This window comes from Suncus etruscus, chromosome 4 (assembly GCF_024139225.1).
Source record: "Suncus etruscus isolate mSunEtr1 chromosome 4, mSunEtr1.pri.cur, whole genome shotgun sequence".
NCBI lineage: Eukaryota > Metazoa > Chordata > Mammalia > Eulipotyphla > Soricidae > Suncus > Suncus etruscus.
The window spans coordinates 85,534,865-85,540,927 of record NC_064851.1 but is presented as its reverse complement, the minus strand read 5'-3'; the positions used below and the strand labels follow the sequence as shown (position 1 = coordinate 85,540,927).

At 33.3% G+C, this 6,063-nt stretch overlaps 1 non-coding gene across 1 annotated transcript; it reads right to left on the bottom strand.

Annotated features, from left to right (window-relative positions):
• Positions 1–3,147: 3,147 nt before the first annotated feature.
• On the bottom strand, positions 3,148–3,251 carry LOC126007536 (U6 spliceosomal RNA). Its single transcript, XR_007495091.1, has one exon. It is a non-coding gene; the product is annotated as a U6 spliceosomal RNA (small nuclear RNA).
• Between the last annotated feature and the right edge of the window lie 2,812 nt (positions 3,252–6,063).

The window sequence follows — 6,063 nt, the reverse complement described above, 5'->3', positions numbered from 1 at the left end:
TATGTACAGAATTGCAAATGTCTAGAAAGGCAGTAAGAATAGTTAAATAAAATGAAAATGTAGCTTAATGTAGTATGTAAAATACTGCCATACATAATCAGATATTTTATAAACACAATGATTTAAAGATCCATTTGAAATTAAAGCTTTGGGAAATAATTGAAAGTTACAAAAGTTATAATTGCAGGTTTACAAAATTTATTTGAAATTGATCCTATTATGGTGAAGGTTTAGCCAAGATGACAATAACTTTTTTAGAGATGTTGATATTTTTCTATTATGTAATTAAACTTCCATTACTATATGAAAATGGAACAAATTAATATTAAATTATTAATATTTCAAATACAGTTTATATAATCGCTTTCATCACAGCATTTGCTTAACACATCAATTTTAATTTCTAGGTTGGATGATTGACAAAGTACTCACTGCATAGTTGCTTTAGTACTAAAATTAATTAAAGGTAGATATTAACTCCCAGTTTAAATTTAGGATGCAGTTGGCAATATCTTTGTTTTGTTGGTTTTGTTTTTAACTACCGCTGGTGGTGCTCAAGAGTTACTCCTGACTCAGCTCTCAGAAATTGTTCTTGGTAGGCTAGAGAGGGAGACCATATAGATGCTGGGAATCCCAGGTCAGTTCCAGGTCGGCAGCTTGCAAGGCAAACGTCCTGCTGTACTATCTCTGTGGCCCCAACAGTTGGAAATATCTTAAAAATAATGAGTTTGAGTTTTGATGGTACTTCAAGATAGCATAGTAGTCTTATGCACATGATGTAAATTCAATGTTTCAACAGCAAGACCTTCCAAGCATCACTGTTTATAATCCACGAGATCTGAGAATTTCCAGGTCCAACTCTGGTAATCCCCAGCACTGTTGATAGAGTCTCAGTATACTGTATTCTTGTTTTAACACTGAACTGACTAAGTTAGCCAAGCATATTTGGGGCCACTGTACCCTGTAAGAGCACTTGAATACTCTCCACCTCACTAAAAAACATTGAACTTCAAGTATGCACAACCTCATTGATTTGTATTTAAAGACCATGAGAGATAGTTTTACCATCAGTTTCATGAGTAAATCAATATTTTTCATGTTGCAGATAACCATCGATTATCAATAAGCTCAGTGAATTAATGAATGATCATGTTTTCTCTTTTCATTGTGAAGCCTTGTTTATTTATCAGATATATTTAGAGACAATATTTTATGATTTCTTCAAAGAAAGAAACTTAATACTTAGAATTTGTTACATTAGTACATCATTAATATTCATAACATTTAAGAATAGTAATTAGTTGTTTTATTTTTTTATAACTTGTATGTATATTGAATTTATATGTATATGCATACACATATATGTGTAATAGTATTAGTGGGATTAAAATATTTTGTTTTTACTTTGTAATTTTACTTATAAGAAACTCAAAGTAGATTTATGGGAAGGGAACTTTCCAATGGGTATTTCTTTATCTATGAGCTAGCAATCAAAGAAATGCCCTGAGGATGATATTTTCAGTGCTTGGTATAGCCCAGACACCCCAGAGATGCTGTGGGCACCCATGGCCACACCTAATGTTCCTCAATGGTCTCCAGAACTGCACCTGGTGATGATCTTAGGTCCAAGTGACAGTGATTAATATTGGTTGGGCACATGCTAGTTTTGTTTCCTAAATATTACAATATACTCTTAGTTCCAATATGAACATATTTAATGCTTGAATGCATACATTTTCATAAATGATAATATCACTTACAGGGGCTGTAGCCATAGCATAAGGTGAGCATTTACCTTATACGAAGCTGACTCAGGATGGAACTCAGTTCTATCCTAGGAATCTTCTATGTTCCCCCAAGCCTGTAGCGATTTAGCATAGCCAGGAGTCCCTGAGTGTTACTCAATGTGGCCCAAAAACTAAAAAAATAAGTCATCAACAATTTTATGTATAATTTTTGTCAGTATATTTATTTTTGTTTGATATTAAGTATATATTTTTAGTGTTTGCATATGTATCATTGAGAATGATATCAGTACATAGAAAAGCTTGAAAATCATCACAAAAATTACTAATAGTGAATAAAAATAAAAAAGTACTCAGGACTTTCTGTTCACTGATTAGGAGCCCCTCAATAAAAGAATACATTTTCTTAATATTCATCATCTACTTTTTATGAGGGGGGTATTTTCAGAGGACAAGTTTTGTACTCAAAATAAAAACACATGGGGTCAGAGGGTGGCGTGGAGCAGTAAGGCATCTGCCTTGTTGGAGCTAGCCTAGGACTAGCCATGGTTAGATCCCCCCTGTGCCCCTATATGGTCCCCTAAGCCAGGAGTGAGTTCTGAGCTCATAGGCAGGAGTAACCCCTGAGCATCAATGGGTGTGGCCCCCAAACCAAAAATAAAAAATAAATAAATAAAAATACATTATTTAGTAAACTCAAAAATGTTTACAAAAACCTTAGAAGAATCATTGACCCCAAAATAGCAAAGATTAAATGTTAAAAATTAAAATAGGTGGGGGCTGGAGCAATGGCGCAATCAGTAAGGTATCTGCCTTGCGCATGCTAGCCTAGGACGGATCTTGGTTCAGTTCCCCGTCATCCTATATGGTCCCCCAAGCCAGGAGTGATTTCTGAGCTCATAGCCAGGAGTAACCCCTGAGAGTCACTGGGAGTGGCCCCAAAACGAAAAAAAAATGAACAAAATATTAAGGTAGATGATCTGTTTAATATTTAAGTCAGTATTTTTATTTCTTCAAACATAATAAACAAAAGAAGTTTAATTATAAGCTGGGGCCCGGTAAGGTGGCGCTAGAGGTAAGGTGTCTGCCTTGCAAGCTCTAGCCAAGGAAGGACTGCGGTTTGATCCCCCGGCGTCCCATATGTTGACCCCCAAGCCAGGGGCGATTTCTGAGCGCTTAGCTAGCAGTAACCCCTGAGCATTCAAACTGGTGTGGCCCAAAAAACACAAAACAAAAAAAAGTTTAATTATAAGTTATCTTCTTGTATATGTTATTTAAAGGTTCCCAATATATGTTGAAGATGTTAAAATTAAATATAATGAAAATATAATTATAATTATATAAAATATAATTAAAATAATAAATATTCTACAACATTTTATTACATTTTGCAGAAGTAGTGTCTTTTATGGAATGCTTCATGAATTTGTGTGTCATCCTTGCACAGGGGCCATACTAATAATCTCTGTATCATTACAATTTTAGGATATGTACTGCCAAAGCTACTATAAAAGTGTCTTTTACTACTGACCAATTTATTCATATGTTTTCAACATGACACTTTGAGATAGTTCTACTTGTATGTGTGTAGATGGGTGTTTTGCTTATAATTTGACTTTATGCAAACATGCAAATTGATTAAACTGAGTAACAATAAAGACAGAGAGATAATTAAGTGGAGAGAACTTTACTTTGCATAAAGTAGGTCTGGACTAGACTTCTCCCACAGGGTGCCCTGACTATCACCAAGAGTGGTTCTGAACAATGCACCAAGAATAGTAGTTCCTTAATGCTCAGGGTATGCCCCCAAACAAGCAATACACAAGCACAAATACAGTGACACATGAGCTCAGCACAACATACACACACATGCACACACACAGGAAAAGCAAAATTACACTCTCACACAACTATGAGGAAGGTCAGAATAGTCGTAATGTTCCTAGAATCATGTTTTTTTCCGGTGTATCTGGCTTTTTGACAGATTGATAAAACAACTTTTTTTATTACATTAAATATTTTCCACTTACTGATCTCCAAATTTTAGTGACAGTGTGTGAATATTTGGTGTTAATTAGATTTTGAAAGTATACATTGAACATCATGAAATACTAAAGAAAAGAGCACTCGATTATTACTTTCATCACTCCAAATATGATATGATGTTCCCCTGAAAACATGGTTTTACAGCAATCTTCTATTTTGAGATGAGAGAATAAGACAAAAATTTCTCAATATTTTTAACTTCAACTTAACTCTACTGCAGTAAGGTTTTGATTTGGATTTAGTAGCTGTGTACTTGCAAAAAAATGAAAAATCTGCATCAGTGATATGATTAAGACCTTTAATTAACTTTACAGAAAAGCAAAAAGGCATACTAAATTGTAAAAAAAAATGACCTTTTGAATAATCTTTGTTCCAAGACTGACTGATTTAATATTTTGGAGGTCAGGATACAAGACGCTATTCAAAACATGGGGGATAAAAGACAGACTTCCTGTTATTTAGGAGTTTACAGCCTAGTGAAACAAGATTTATAATATAAGGTACCCTCAGCATAGATTTTTTAACAAATCCATTCTATTAGAAGATGAAGGACATGAAATAGAAAAGTGAATTATTGAATTATTCTGCTTGATTGCTTCATGCTTCCAATCTCCCCTGGTTTGGAGAAAGAAAAAAATCTCTAAATTTTACTCCCACAGTTTGGGGGGTATATTTATGCAAGGTAGAAAAATGTCAAAAGAAATTTCAAAGAGAGATATAAAGAATACATCTAGTGATCTATAATTTCTGAAATCAAACCAACTTCCTCTTTAAAAAGAAATTACATACTTAAAAATAAATATATACTGATATTAAATAAGGTACATTCATTATAGTACAATATGCATTTGAGTAGATCTGTTCCATAATTAAAAAGAATATCTCCTTTTATTTTTGAATTTTATTTGATGTAATTTTATCTTTTATCTACAAGATAGAACATCTATGCATTTTAAATTTTTCTTTTATTTTTCATGTTGTTCTGTATATTGCCTACATGGAATGATAACTCACTATGGTTACTTTTATAATAAAAATAGCCACTCGAACTCAGAAGAACTAAGAATGATAAGTATGATAACATATTTTATGGTCAGGATTTTGGACAGAGCTATTGGGGAAGATTTTCTTAAATTTCTTCCTAGGCTAATAGTATAGAGATAATCAGCTGGACTGGGAAAAAGCCAATGTTATTCATGGTATCTTTACCCTTCTGTCTCATATCTGAACTGAGATGACTGAATGAGGATACATAGCTGTAACTACTTGAAACTACTTGGATTGTTCATATGTCTTTGGTTTTTTAAATCATTATATTTATAAGAAAATCATACTGAGAATGTTAAAATTATCAAGATAGGAAATCACTATATTTTCTGACTGAACTTCAGAAGTTGTACTGTCTCACTGCTACTGAATTCTATTGATTACAATGGAATCACTAAATGGTACTAACTTTTACCCTGCACAGGAAAAAATAAGGTCATGTTGTAGAAGAACATAAAGCATGGCATATATAGTTTTGATTAATTTATGATCAGTTTATATATAATTATATATAATAATACAATAATTAATAAACACACTCTTGATTTACTTAGTAAATACTTATTTTTTATTTTTTATTTTTTATATATTTTATTTAAACACCTTGATTACATACATGATTGTGTTTGGGTTTCAGTCATGTAAAGAACACTACCCATCACCAGTGCAACATTCCCATCACCAATGTCCCAGGTCTCCCTCCTCCCCATTCAACCCCCGCCTGTACTCTAGACAGGCTTTCTATAACCCTCATACGTTCTCATTATTAGGATAATTCAAAATCTAGTTATTTTTCTAACTAAACTCATCACTCTTTGTGGTGAGCTTCATGAGGTGATCTGTAACTTCCAGCCTTCTCTCTTTTGTGTCTGAAAATTATTATTGCAAGAATGTCTTTCATTTTTCTTAAAACCCATAGATGAGTGACACCATTCTGCATCTTTCTCTCTCTCTCTGACTTATTTCACTCAGCAAAATAGATTCCATGTACATTCATGTATAGGAAAATTTCATGACTTCCTCTCTCCTGACAGTTGCATAATATTCCATTGTGTATATGTACCAGTTTCTTTAGCCATTCGTCTGTTGAGGGGCATCTTGGTTGTCCAGAGTCTTGCTATGGTAATTAGTGCTGCAATTAATATAGGTGTAAGGAAGAGATTTTTGTATTGTATTTTTGTGTTCCTATGGTATATTCCTAAGAGTGGTATAGCTGGATTGTATG